At 43.7% G+C, this 14,433-nt stretch overlaps 1 protein-coding gene across 10 annotated transcripts in view; it reads left to right on the top strand.

Annotated features, from left to right (window-relative positions):
• The window catches only part of LOC126981190 (uncharacterized), a 51,038-nt gene that overhangs the window by 24,029 nt on the left and 12,576 nt on the right, over positions 1-14,433 (top strand). For 9 of the 10 annotated variants that reach the window (XR_007733799.1, XR_007733800.1, XR_007733801.1 and 6 more), the window contains one exon: positions 5,006-5,074. The exons of the other annotated variant lie outside the window; for it this stretch is intronic. The gene's annotated coding sequence lies outside the window, so the exon portion shown is untranslated. The remainder of the gene's footprint in view (positions 1-5,005; positions 5,075-14,433) is intronic. 10 annotated transcript variants of the gene reach the window in all.

A 14,433-nucleotide genomic window follows, 5' to 3' on the forward strand; every position in this document is an offset into this window, starting at 1 on the left:
TTTGTGTGGACAGAGAAGTGTCAGGAAGCTTTTGAAAAATTGAAACAGTGCCTTACACAAGCACCAATCCTAGTAAGAGCGGACATCTCTCAGCCATTCGTTGTAACAACTGATGCCAGTAAAACACATGTGGGTGGTGTACTAAATCAAGTGCAGCCTGACGGGACAAACAAGGCCATAGCGTACTTCTCAAAGAAGTGAAGCCAACAGAGGTTAGGTATTCAGCTACAGATAAGGAGGCACTAGCAGTGGTCCTAACATGTAGGAACCTCCATCATTACCTATGGGGAGCAAAGTTTACCATCTTTACAGACCACCAGCCCCTCACTAGTATATTTAAGAAAAAGACTAAGTCCCCCCGAATGAACCGTTGGATCCTGGAGATGAGGGAATATAACTATATAGTGCACTATGTTCAGGGCAAGGATAATCATGTTGCCGATAGCCTTTCACGGCCAGTAAGGATGATACAGAGGCCTCAAGAACCAATATGGTTGGGTAAGAGCAAGGAGGAAATGAGGGCACTGCAGTTAGAGGAAGATAAATGGAAGGAAATGACTGAGTACCTTGAGGGTGGTAGAATTCCACGCAAAAGGCTTCCTCGTTGCACCCTGAACCAGTTCTCTTTGTGGGATAATATCTTATACTATACAGTGACCAGGAAGGATGGCAGTGAACAATTTTGTCTTGTTGTCCCTGAGTCCTTAAAGCAGAGTGCACTCCATCATGCACATGTCCAGTCAGGTCACTTAGGTCAAAAGAAAACCCTCACCCCTGTAGAGTCTCTATTTTTCTGGTGTAATATGAAGACTGATGTATGTAATTATGTTAAAACCTGTTCCACTTGTCAACAACTGAAACATTCTGCAGGCTTACAGCAGCAGTGGCAAGAAATGCCAGCAGTAGATAAGCCTCTTGAAAGAGTCAGTATGGATGTAGTTGATATGGTAGCAGGTACACAAGGCTTTAGGTATGTATTGACTGTATTAGATCACTACAGTAGGTACACTAAATTGTTTCCCCTGAAGACTAAGGCCACAGAGGGAGTATGTGAAGCTTTCTCGAGTTATATTGCAGACTTTGGAGCTCCTAAGGCTGTCCTGGTGGATAATGGTGGCGAGTTCAGTTCGGCCTCCTTGGTTGGGTTGGGAAATGGTTGGGCCCTTACAGAGTGGTTGAAGTGATCAGGGATGGTTCTGCTTATGTACTGGAGAATGTTTTTGATGGACGAATACTGCAAAGGGCTGCAGAGAAGGTGAAACCTTATTGTGGTAGTGAGGAGTGGATCACCGCTCCCAGAGAGGTAATAATCCCTGAAGAAACTGAACCTGAACCTTTACCGCCCCGAGTGCGTCGACCACCAAGGCGATATGTGGAGGAATGTTGTGTCCATAGTTCATAAGCTTGTATCTGTATTAGCTCAGGATTTTTACAATGGTACTACAATGTATGTTTTTTTTAGGATTTTGGGTTGTACAAGGTGTTAGCCGGATATGTTGAGGGGGAGGGGTTGTTAACTGAGGGACACCTAGGCAGGATGGGTTAAGCTCCACCTCTCTCTTACCCTTCTGCTGGTATTACACATTCCAGCTTGGTGTGGCTGGTGTCTATTCTTGGGGGATGATTTGTAATTGGTTGGGAAGGGATGCAGTATAATGTGGATATTTAGCAGAGGGGGAACACCTCACTTGAGCTCAGGTTTTAAGTTGTGCCGGCGTGGATGCTAGTAGGCACGTATGACAGATCCCCGTGTGCAGGACCTGGCAGTATCTCTTCATGAGGCGTCAAGCAGGCTCTCGGTTATATACCTATGGGTGCATTTCCTGCTGCGGAAACGGATGAGTTGTGTGATTAGGAAGTACAGGGGGGTCGTCTAATATGCGAGAATATGGGCGGTTCAAAGCCTCGCATATTAGGAACCTTAAAAAGCATGTAAATAATGGTATATGGGCGGTCAGCCACATTTTCCCAAACTCTTTAACCTAGTATATCTTTTTCGTATCATATAACTAAGTGGAGATACACATCACCAATGTACACATAATCCAAGAGGCTAAGGAGCTATGAAAGAAACATAAAGTGAATTGTTTTACCTTTATTGAATACATCTGGATTTTGGAGGTGGTTGATGTGAGGCAGACCTTCTTTTTCCTTGCGAGATACATAGTGAGCCAAATATCTTTCCATTTGAACAATCACATTGTTTGAGGACTGACTCCGACCGTCCAGTTTTGCTCCACCATACGTTTTCACTGTTTGCAAGATTTGGTCTTTCTGTTTCCAAATGTTTCTCACAGTAGATTCACCCATACCTAACTCCCGTCCAATTGAAGAATTGCCTTTTCCTTTCTTTTTCATGTCTATCACTTTTAACTTAGTTTCCAATGTAATAAACTGCTTTTTCGAGTTCTTTGGAGGCGCCATAATAACAACAACAGCAACAACAATAGCCCACAGGCTAGCTTGCACACAGCACAGACACAGCTTGTGAGAGCAATGGCTGCTTTAGACGTACTGATGAAGAGAACACGTGGAGCCGTCTCACAGAGTAGAGTTGCCAGATTGCGCCATTGTTTATTTCCCTTCCTTCGGGAAGTGAGTAACAGCAAGTTCATTATTTGGTAGGAAATGGATGTTAGCGAAGTCGGGAACATGAAATGAATGAAAAAAAAACTTTTCTCTTACTACCGAGTCAAGTCACCGCTCCCACGTGCTCCACCCCCCAAGGGGGGGAGGGAGGGAGGAAGGAGGTCGCATATGAGGTGGTTCGCATATCCCAAGTTCGCATATCATGCGACCCCCCTGTATGTCTGGGGGTTGAACGATTCTGTTTCTTTTCTGGATTTTTTTGGGGCGGATGTTGCGTGCTAAACAGGACCCCTTGGTGCCGTTTCCTGTCGCTGAGAGAGGCGAGTTTGTCCCTGTTGCGGACGCTCATCCAACCTGTTACCCAAGAGGGATACTGGGACTGGCAGCTCAAGTCGAGGAGGGGAGTAGTAAGGTCCGTAAGGGACGCTTTTAGCTGAATCTAGGCACAGAAACTGTTCTCACGCAGTGGGCGGAGGCAGTATTTGGAGTACACCCTGTAGGAGCAGATGTTGTTAATGACTCCTGTTTGTGGAAGTTTCCACGTCTTTTGTGTTTACCTGCCTACCCTAGATGATATGAATATTGAATACTATGTCGTATTGCAGTTGTTGCTAGCCTTGTACTCCCATGGTAGGTGTGTCACCAATCTCCTGTACTTAGTATTATTCCTTATGGCTATGTTCTAGATTTACTTATGGGAAAAAATACCAAATCGAAGGGGAAGGTCGTGTAATGGCCTGAAATGTACCACAATTGTAATGGTATTTTTCCCCATGTAAATAGAGTTAACCTGGGGTGTTTGCGCAACCAGTTATATATGTATGTGGGTTTCTCATGAGAGAGAGAGAGAGAGAAAGGAAAGAAGGAAGTACACAAGAGAAGGAGGAAAAACATAAAAAGTATGAGAGGAGAGAGAGAGAAAGAAGTTTGAGAGAGAGGGGAGAGAGAGAGAGAGAGCGAGAGGGAAGAGATGGGTGTTGAAACAAAGAGGCCTGTTGTGCTCCCATATCTCCCCTACAATCTGTAGTGTCAACAAAATTCAGAGGTGTCAGGGGTCAAAACAGGGTATCGTTGCCAAAAGTGGTCAATCTGCCTTCTTTTAATTATTGCGGGAGAACGGTAAATATTTATAATGGAAATAAAATACCAGAGACCTTATATTGATATTGGAGGCCTACCAAGGAAATCTCAGGTCTCAAGCAGGCCTAACCTGCGGTCAGTTTGTCACTCCGTGACGTCACACCAAGGCATTTTTGGTCGCCATCTTTTCTCTGAAGAGTTCGGCTTGGCTTGAGAGTATGCGTCAATGTACACTCCACTACAACCAGTCCAACGAGAAAGCGGGGAACATGTATGGCGATGAGAAGGAGCCCAGCGGTGGCGTCAAGTTCTTCCTCGAGAAAACAGTGATGACAGGCAGAAATTCAACAAAAACCAGCACTGCGTCATGCCTCTCAATCCACCTGGTGGGGCACAGGGGAACAAGCTCTTCGCGCTTGGCCGAGGTAAGCTTGACAACCTCTGTGAAGCGGAGACAGTGCATATTTGAAGAATGAACGAAGTTGCACACCTCGGTCAGTGTTTGAAGAGCGATCTTCACTTCCTTGACATCACACGGCTTCGTCAGTACTAGATTCTGCCGGTGGTCAGAGCAGTGGATCGGCTTGGCCAGGGTGTACTTCTTCATGAGTACTGCGGCACACCCTTTGAATTTTCCCATCATGGCACTTGCTCCATCGAAACCAAGTCCCCTGCACTTGGCCATGTCCAATCCGAGGTCTTCAACGGTGTGCAAAAGGAGCCAGGCTAAACCTTTACCGGTGAGGCCTGGCGTGCACAAAGGCAAGGAAGTCTTCCCTTATTTCCTGATGATAGTGGCCTGCACTAAAATTCACTTTCTGCTTGCATGTGAGGAATGAGGTCACCCCGTATCCACCCCTGGGTTACGGGTATGTGGTACGTAACGTTGGGACCTGTTCGGGTAAGCCACGAGTGCGGATCTTTGCTTTCTACCCCCAGAGTAGTCCACTGTAAGTCAGATTATACTGCTCACTGTACCAGGAATTACCTTCTGAATAAAGCCTTGAACGTAATGACGCCGCACTCTGCTCGTTTGAAAAGCTGTTATGAATGTTTGGGACAGGTTACTATGGTGGCTAGGTCATTACATACTCAAATCAGGACTAGGTTTTGGGAGACAGGTCAGGTCATTTTGTTGTAGACTTGTGATACTGGGCTGGACTGCACTGGGTACACCATCGCACGCTGAAGTTGTTGCGCACAATTTATAATGATATTTTTTTGGAGTGACGGGCTTTTTTTCATTATTGGTTCTTTTTTTTCTTGAACTGTTTACTGTAAAAAAAAAAGTATTTTAATGTTTACACAGTTATTTGACACCCAACTTGATTTGCAGACACTACCAAACGAAGAAGAGGAGGAGGAGGAGGAAGAAGAAGACGAGGAACACAGGAGGAACCCATTGGTGAGTGTTAATTTATTTTTTTCTAAAATGGTTAACGAGCAATCAAGGAATTTTTATAATAAGGAGGGAAAGTATGATGTTTTTTGTAGTTTTGTTAAGTTGTCGATGGGGAGAAGGCCCCCATTAGATAGCTTACACTATAGCTGGTCTGTTTCGTTAGGGGGGTCCATGGGCGCAAAGGGGGGATTATATACATCCATTTAGACTTTATGGATCATTTTTAGTGGAGGTAATTCTCTCTCTCTCTCTCTCTCTCTCTCTCTCTCTCTCTCTCTCTCTCTCTCTCTCTCTCTCTCTCTCTCTCCATTATCTATCTTGGTTGCTTCCATTAAAATCTTTCTTATATTTTCTCCCTCTCAGCAACAGTTTTCTCCCTCTCTGTTCCGTCCTTCTTGGCTCGGGGGCCTCTTAAACAAGGCGTCACAGTGCAGGGAGGCGTTAACATGAGCCCAATCAGAGTGGGATGGACGCAGGAGAGGTTTGAATTTAATCTGGGTTTTGATGACACAATATTAACTATATCCTGGGATTGGTATTATAAAACACTTTTGCTTCTCATGTCAACTATGTTCTGTATTTCTGAAGGTCAAAGAGGGGGGCAATCGGGTTCTAATGAGTGTTTCTTTAGGTTCAGGGTACAGAGGAAGGGTCAAACTACCACCTGGTCATAAAACTATACTCCTGAAAATGTCAAAGACTCCTAGGAAAGCCTTGCCAAATATGTGTTTCTTCATGTTCAGGGTACAGAGGAAGGGTCAAACTACCACCTGGTCATAAAACTATACTCCTGGAAATGTCAAAGACTCCTAGGAAAGCCTTGCCAAATATGTGTTTCTTTAGGTTCAGGGTACAGAGGAAGGGTCAAACTACCACCTGGTCATAAAACTATACTCCTGGAAATGTCAAAGACTCCTAGGAAAGCCTTGCCAAATATGTGTTTCTTTAGGTTCAGGGTACAGAGGAAGGGTCAAACTACCACCTGGTCATAAAACTATACTCCTGGAAATGTCAGACTCCTAGGGCCGGTCTTACAGTCCTTTCGGGAGCGGCAAAACGAAAACGCGCACCAGGTTTGTTGGCTGGCGTACGAGAGCCAGGCGCCCGTCTTACACTCAAAGATTTACGCTCCCCAACGAGACCCGCACCGAACCTAAATCGTCGGCAGTGTTGGTATAACTGGTCGGGCGAGGTTGGCGAGCGTGAGCGTGAAAACGTAAACAAAGTCACGTGATTTATCGGCGCGTACCATGAACTGTGCAGCGATCACTGTCGTTTTTCTCGAGATAAATCATGTTTTCAGCATTACCTCGTCTCCAGGTAGAGTTGTGGGCATTCCTCAAAGCTGCGTGCGGCCTCTGTGTTTGTCCGCCTTACTTGTCCTTGAGTCTGTGGTGGGTAATAATAATAATAATGACAGGGCCAGTGTGATATTCCTGCTACCCACAGTTTATCTTCCCAAAGTTTTCCTAGATACCCATTAGTTGGTCAGCCCAAAAGGGTCCATGAACAGCTGGGTGAGCTGCGTGTCGACTAATCAAGCTGAGATTCATACACGGACACAGGGATTTGCTGCTGAACCTGCTAACCAATGTACCAGTGTTTCTTTAATCTTCTCCTGGGCATTTTTGACATGCAGCCCTCCCAGCTGATCATTCTCCTTTTCAGTGTGATAAAAAAAGGGGGAGTAGAGGATAAAACACCCCAAGGACGAATATTTACAGTCTTTGGTAAATAGTTTAGCTCTGCCACTTCAAAATATCATGTACTCTTCCAAACTGTGGGCAAAGGGCAAAAATAAATGCTATTTAACCATAATATGAAGGTGTACATTATAAGTAACTAACCTAAGCAGACGTAACATAACCAAACCAAAACCAAAAGTGTTATAATTAGTTTTACCATGTAGATATCATTGCAAAATAAAATTTCTACGGTGTAGATACTTTCCCTTGTAGATAACAAGCCAAAGTACGGTGTAGATATTTTTGTTCTTGTAGATAACAAGCCAAAGTAGCACCACCTAACCACTGCAGCCACTGCCCAGACTGTCCAGTGCACTGACAGTGCTGGCAGGGTTATGTTAGGTTTGTTTAGATTAGTTAGCCTTCTTTAGTACTTCTATTGAACTACCTACTTGTTTGTTTATTTTCTTCAAATTATAATGGTATTGAGTATTATTAATCTGAAAACAAAAAGGAACAAAGCAGGGGGAATTGTTTCTTCACTCAAAGAAATGGATATTTGGGAAAACCTGGGGAAAGTAACCTGCTAACTCTCCTGTCACACTAGCCATGTCCCGGGATAATTAGTTCTTACCAACAAGCAGCTCTAGGGCCAGCAAGATGGAGATGAGCAATGAGGCCACATGCAGCTATAGCATATGCCCCCAACTCTACCTTTATTTATTTAGCATGGGGTAAAGGTAAAGAATGTATCGTTGTTTCACATTAATATTTTATTGATAAAATAGTTTTATTTAGCCTTAGTACGTGCAATGAAAAAGGATTACACAGTCTAATAATTTATTTTTCCATGTTGAAAATACAGGTAAACTTCTTACCAGGTAAAGATTTTCTTACAGCAAAAGGTCTTTTATGATATTTGTATCTTGACTGCTCTTTGATGCTGTAAATGGACACAGTCACCACAGGACAGCCCCAGGGAGCAGAAATATTGGATGATTCTGTCACTATTCTCCCTCCATTTCATCTGGCCTGTACGGTTCTCTTTTCTTCTCTTCTGTAGCTCACATTCCATTGCTTTGGACTGTTAAGCCTTAGTAAATGAACTTATCTACCTTTGCCAACTTAATGAAACCTTACTGTACCATCTCCATAGGGCTCACTCACGTGTACTCAGGCTTGCTCCTCCTAGTTCATTTTCAGTTTCTTTCCTGCCTTCACTACACATCACAATGTCACCCATAAATATCATGGTCCACGGAGACTGCTGCCTCAACCAAACAGACATAACCTAACCAAACCTAACCACTGCAGCCGCCGCCCTGACTGTCCAGTGCACTGACAGTTCTGGTTCGGTTATGTTAGGTTTTCTTAGATTAGTTAGTTTTCTTTATTACTTCTATTGAATTACTTATTTGTATATTTTCTTCAAATTATAATGGTTTTGAGTACTATTAATCCAAAAATACTAAGAAATAAAGCAGGGGGAATTGTTTCTTCACTCAAAGAAATGGATATTTGGGATAACCTGGTGAAAATAAACTGGTAACTCTCCTGTCACACTAGCCATGTCCCGGGATAATTAGTTCTTGCCAACAAGCAGCTCTAGGGCCAGCAAGATGGAGATGAGCAATGAGGCCACATGCCGCTAAAGCATATGCCCCCAACTTTACCTTTATTAATTAATTTAGCATGGGGTAAAGAATTTATCATTACATATTAATATTTTATTGATAATATAGCTTTATTTAGCCTTAGTACGTGTGATGAAAAAAAGGATTACACAGTTTAAAAATTTATTTTTCCATGTTGAAAATACAGGTAAATTTATTACCAAATAAAGATGTTCATACAGCAAAAGGTCTTTTATGATATCTGTAACTTGACTGCTCTTTGATGCTATAAATGGACACAGTCACCACAGGACAGCCCCAGGGCTTTGTCCTGGAGCAGAAATATCGGATGATCGTGTCACCATTCTCCCTCTATTCCATCTGGCCTGTACGGTACTCTTTTCTTCCTTTCTGTAGCACACGTTCCATTGCTTTGTTCTGTTAAGCCCTAGTATTTGAACTTATCAACCTTTGCCAACTCCACTCACTGAAACCTCACAGTATCATTTCCGTAGGGCTCACTCACATGTACTCAGTCTTGCTCCTGCTGATTTTCATCCCTCTTATACAGTGCATACCTCCACCTCTCTAGTTCATTTTCAGTTTCTTCCCTGCCTTCATTAAATATCACAATGTCATCCACAAATATCATGCATGGTCCACGGAGACTGCTGCCTGACCTCATCCGTCAGCCTGTACATCACTACTGAGAATGAGCGGACTGATCCTAGGTGTAGTCTAACCTTGACCCTGACACTCTTTGTAACTCCTGCCATACCAGCAACATCATAAACTTTTTCGGACACATGGTGTGCTTCCTCGGATAGAGAAATTATATGTAGAAAGTGTACCAGGTATATTAGTTGACATCTCCAATAGCCCTGCAACCTGATGACGACAATTTATATGCAGTCAGCTATGGTGAAGAGGAGATTGCTTGTGACCAGGTATTTCACTGTGACAAGCATCTTAAGATTCAGAAGAATTCCACATCCTGTGGGAGAGACATATATGTACATAAAGTATTATTAAAAAAAAATGCTGTCATGTTGAAATTAGGATGAAAATAAATAAATGTTGGGTGTGCAGAAAAGAAGAGAACTGAGAAAGAAACAAGCTGGAAAATTTAAACAAGTACACAATAACAGTGACTGAGGAACAGAGTGATGAATGGAAGAACAAATTGTAATGCTAATGCAGCTATAGCATTTGCCCCCAACTTTATTTTTTTTAAACTGAAAGATAGGAAGGGGGCCGAGCCGAACCTATCCTGCACAATCCTACATAACCTACCTGAAGATTTTGGCCTGACCTGAGTGGTATATTTCAGAGACTGCCTTCAATTTTTTGGGTAACCTATGATGCTTTATCGTATGGAAATAACTGTCGCACCAGAATACAACGACGAGAACAATGGAGCAAAATACTTACAGAATAACAACACAGCTATTTCAAGAAAATATAAAAAAATCTCCTTAACTGCCATTCCCATAAATTATTCAGAAATTAATATTGTAGTCAGTATTTTAAATAAATGAGAAAAATCATCTTATTGCTGTGGAAACTTGCTGTGAAGTAGCTGTCAGGGCAAATGACACTATCTTAGAGCTGCAGCTCAACATTAGGATAATAACCTATCACTGCTCAGGATAATAACCTATTGCTGCTAAAATAAACTAGGGCGACTTAATAGATTGAGAATTATATATGATTCCACGGAACTAAGCAAACCTAATAATTAGTACCCTAATGCCGTCTGAATCTATCAAGCTAAAATAGTTACCTTTCACTGTAAGACAGTAGCCTATCACTTCTTATCTAGTTATTCATAACACAAACAGTCGTACTGATTACTACATAAAAATATATTCAAAATAAACTGGTGACCACCCGTGATGGGTGTATTTCTATAGTTTTTGTTTTTTCTCCCCCTCTGCCTGGGACCAACTACTATGAATAGTTCCATTATACCTTGAATGGTTTTTGGGTGGCTGTCTTATATATTCTTAATATTTCATAATAGAATTCATGTTGATTGAGTGCCACCAAATCCACAGGTATGCAATAGTTTTTTAACCCTATCAGCACACTCGTATGAGCCATGAAGACAACTACATACAACATTTTCAAAAAGAAATGTCAACAGATAAATAAAACACTAAATGTACTTACCGAAAATATCCATTGCGTTGGCTGAGACGACAGACTCTGTTGTGCTGGCGGTGTACGATACACTGCCCAATAAAACGCTTGTACAACAAAAATAAAGGTGTTTTGAATAATTATTTGCCTTATATATGCTCTCTGCATGCTAGGTATGTTATATCATTGCATATTTACTTATTTACTTTGAATTCATAGGTTACAAATCTCGTTTTCGTCACCTCAACCGCTCCCCAAAATCTCTTTACCAAAACGCCGATTTTTCGGTCGCGAGCGAGCGAAAAGCAGCGGCCAAGAGCGACTGTAAGACCCGATCGTGCGTGGAAGGCTTTCGTTCGCAGGCTAGCGAACGAAAACGGGTGACTGTAAGACCGGCCCTATACGTTTGCCACTGGTACAATGAGGTCTCCTTTTTCCAGTGATCATTCCCTTCCTAGTGCAGCAGCCAGTGTTGGTGGATATGCTATCCCAACCTGTCAAGGCGTGTATCTCAACATTTAATGAAGGGATTTGCTTCTCTTTCTCACAAAGTTATATTTCAACTTGAAACACGCAATCTATAGACAGTTATATGTAAAAATGATAGTACTTTTACATTTATTAATCCTCTGCGGCAGTAGTTATCGGCGACACGAGAGCTTTGTGAATGGTGACGGCACAGTGGACAGCATACCCTTGCTGGCACTCCTCATGATGTCATCAGTCTTATGTGAATGCCAAATTCAAGGCAGTTAACAACATATAGTTGATAGCAAGGAGCTCTGTCAATCCCACTTTGTTGGTGAGGCACAAAACTGTGAAGTAAACGCTTGGTGCATCCGCCCCTGAGGTCTTGCAGCGAACAAAGGGAACCCACGCCACTGTCTTCCACTTGTACAAACAGGGTACACCAGGGCACCGATCACAAGCCAAACTTGTGATTACTTTTTGCTTGTGAATCAAAACACTCGTAAAGTCAGGCACTCGTAAACCCATGCAGGTTCGGCAGACTGCTCCCGAGAGTGTCATCTGGCCCTCGCTCTGAAAAGGTTCCCCTCCCCTGCCATAAGCTGTACTTTTCCAAGCAAGATCTGTTGTGAATAGTATTGTAAAACTCTGTGCTGTAATATTAACCATGGCAATGCGACTATGTACTCCGCTCCTCTAAGACATCTTAACCCATCTGCTGCAATTGGCACGGATTTGGTTTTCACTGTTAGCCTGGTAACATATACTTCCAGGTCTTTCTCTGCCTCTGTGGTGGATAGTGGAGTGTTTCCCATGTGGTATTGGTGTGCTGGATATTCCCTCCCAAGTGCAGGATTTTACGTTTTTCTTCATTGAATTTTAGCAGCCACTTTTTGTTCCATTCCTGTAGCTTGGTGATGTCTTCTTATAGGAATTTCTGCACTCAAGGGGTTAACTCATGAATGAACTGACTAACTAACTAGCTGACTAACAGGGACCCTGGCTTCCATAAACTTCATATTAACCCAAGACTCTCAGCTCACTATTTTCAGGTGCTTTCGGTTCCCACATCTTTATTTCCCAGTGCCAAAAAGGAGATCAATTGAGCTCTAATGGGTGTGTTTTTTAGGTTCATGGTACAGAAGAAAGTTCAGATTACCAGCAGGGTCATGAAACTACCCCTGGGAAAGCTTTGTTAAATGTGTGTTTCTCTTCATGGTACAGAGGGAGGGTTGAACTACCACCTTGGTCATAAAACTACCCCTAGGAATGAAAGCCTTGTCAAATGTGTGATTCTCTTCATGGTACAGAGGGAGGGTTTAACCACCACCAGGGTCATTAACCCGTAAGCTGCGGGACTGAGATTCTGAGTGCGTCGCCTAGTGCGGCTATATCAGCGAGAGATTGACCTTCAATAAATGATATCTAAGTTACATAAACGTGTCATAAATATTACAATACACATATCTGTAGCTCGAAATGTGTTGTATCCTGCATATTTCTTAGATTTTTCTATCACAAAAATGTTTTTCTGGCAGTATCTGAAGTCATGGCGGAAACTTTTGGCGCCTGTTTGAAAAGCCCGCTTCCAGAAGGCTTACAGCAGCTTACGCTCAGCCGCCCAGAAGGCGTACAGCAGTTTGCGGGTTAAACTACCCCTAGGAATGAAAGCCTTGTCAAATGTGTGATTCTCTTCATGGTACAGAGGGAGGGTTTAACCACCACCAGGGTCATTAACCTACCCATGGTGATAAGCTCTCACCTCAACTCCCCGTTGCGAACTCCCATCAACAAGGCATGCTTCATCCAGACTTCCTCGCAACGTGCCCCTGAGCACACTTCAATCTCTTCCGAAAGACCCTTGAGACGTGCGTAGAAGTCGATGAAGCTCTCACCCTCGGCTTGCTTACAGGTGGAGAAGGCACGGCGACGGATTGCTTCGTTATTCTGACCCTTCACGTGCTCCTGCAGGAGGTCAAGCACCTCTTCCACCGTGTGCGGGGAGTCGACGGGGATCTGAAGCGAGGTCTCCAAATCACTCAGTGTCTTCGTGGAGAAGCACGTCCTCAGCTCTGCACGCTGCATGTCTTGGGGCATGCTCGACAGGCGGCGCATTGTGGCGTGATCATTCCACCGGCTCCTCCATATCCTGAATTGTCGGAACGTCCCATCATGAGCGAGAGGTGGAGGAGTGGCGGCGGAGGCCTTGATGGGGGCCTTCTCGGTTGGAGGGGAGACGCACTGCTGCGTGGCACTCGTAAGCAGTACCTTGATGCGCCATGTGTCTTCCTCGCGACGCACACGCTCTTCCTCGTGCCGAAGCCGTTTGTCTTCCCGACGCACTCGCTCTTCCTCGCGGCGTTGTGCCGCGTCCTCACGCATCCATTGTAGAAAGCATGACATGTCCATCCCTTGCGAGGCGGAGGAGGAAGAAGGGGAGGGAGGCGTGGGTGCCTCCTCCTGCCCTCGGCTGCGCGGCTCCGATGGTTCATCCATCAGGGGCGAGGTAGCGGGGGTGGCGGGCGAGGTGGCGGTGGCGTTACTCCTGGTGTTCCGAACGCCGCGCTTGCCCATATGTACACTTAATACTGCGTTATTTCAACGATATATAGGGGCGGCGCCTCGACAACTCGAACCGCATATAAATCGTAAATAACCATACAGCAATAAGCGGAGTTCACGGGTGGGTGTGGCCCTGGGCCTCACTCACCGGCACAGGTCAATAAGGGCACGCACGGAACGCGGGCGACTGGCCGTTACGCCAACTGGCTTGTACACTGCTTTTCACTATTTCTCTTTTGACAGAATCCTACTCACTGCGCCATGTTGGTCAGGTACTTGTCGACACTTGTATTCATTGGATAGACAAACAATGAATAAACTTAAGTCCATATATTCTATGGAAAGTAACAGAGAAAGAACGAGTACGTGCGTACGCGATACAGAGACGGGGTGAACTGGCCCCTGAGGCACTGCCAGCCTCTGAGGGGCCACAACGGTCAAAACCGCTGACACCGCAGGATTAGTGTTGCCCCAGGCAAGGTGCCTATATTCAGAACTAACATTACCCACATCCATTACAACTTGTCTAAATCTGAATAACTTATCACAAGATTTGGCCATAAAGTTTACTGAACATTACAAATCAAAACCAAAATTACATACTTGTATTTAATTACTCACTTATTTTTAAATGATCTTTTGGCATCAAAGAATGTAAAGTTTTTACAAAAGGTCGTTTTAGACTTACAACGAGGAAGAAATAATAGTGTATGTGTGTGTGATGAATGACCTCAAAGTTCTCTGTACTGACTTTAAATGGATTAATTTCCTTAAAATGGTCGTCATGAATCTTGGAATTAGTTTAATTATTACATTTTCTTGATTTTCCTTCTCATGGTATTTTTTCAACACTATTACTGAACTTACTTCAAAGGTTAATCAATTAATTTGC

The sequence above is a fragment of the Eriocheir sinensis genome, chromosome 47 (genome assembly GCF_024679095.1).
Source record: "Eriocheir sinensis breed Jianghai 21 chromosome 47, ASM2467909v1, whole genome shotgun sequence".
Lineage (NCBI taxonomy): Eukaryota > Metazoa > Arthropoda > Malacostraca > Decapoda > Varunidae > Eriocheir > Eriocheir sinensis.